Source organism: Galeopterus variegatus, unplaced genomic scaffold (assembly GCF_000696425.1).
Source record: "Galeopterus variegatus unplaced genomic scaffold, G_variegatus-3.0.2 Scaffold9303, whole genome shotgun sequence".
In the NCBI taxonomy this organism is placed as follows: Eukaryota; Metazoa; Chordata; class Mammalia; order Dermoptera; family Cynocephalidae; genus Galeopterus; species Galeopterus variegatus.
Window position 1 is genome coordinate 75,812 of NW_007735414.1, and position 515 is coordinate 76,326.

The window sequence follows — 515 nt, forward strand, 5'->3', positions numbered from 1 at the left end:
GTTGCCAGAGATAATCTGCATGAAGGAAAAAAAACCTGCAAATGGCTATTAAGTTGGAAGTGTTGTTTTTGATATGTAAGAGATATTCAGAATGCTCACACTGAAAAATGCCTCAACTTTTTTAAGTATAAGAAGCCACCTTGAGTGGTGTCTAGATTTCTAATGAAGAATGATGATACAGTTTGGATTAAGTATCTTGGACTGGTTTTAAACAGTACTTTGTACCGGATCTGCTGAAGCATCTATCCAGCTTGGTATCCTGTGAAAGTTTGTTATTTTCTGGGTAGACATTCTTATAGAGTGTTGTCTTTAAAATCAGATTGTCTCTTCTATATTGAAAGCATTTTTATGTTTTCTAATTTAAAAATTAATATTTTCTTATAGATATTGTGCAATAAAGCTGAAGTAGAATGTGTGGTTTTTGCAAATGCTTTAACAGCTGATAAAATTTTACATTTGTAAATTAATATATTGTACTGGTACAAAATAGTTTTAAATTATATTTTAAAAAGCTC

General features: G+C 30.1%; 1 protein-coding gene across 1 annotated transcript in view; it reads left to right on the forward strand.

Moving 5' to 3' along the window:
- Positions 1-515, forward strand: part of LOC103609172 (spindle and kinetochore-associated protein 2-like) — a gene marked incomplete at its 3' end in the record, with an annotated part of 3,228 nt that overhangs the window by 823 nt on the left and 1,890 nt on the right. The gene's annotated exons all lie outside the window — the stretch shown is intronic.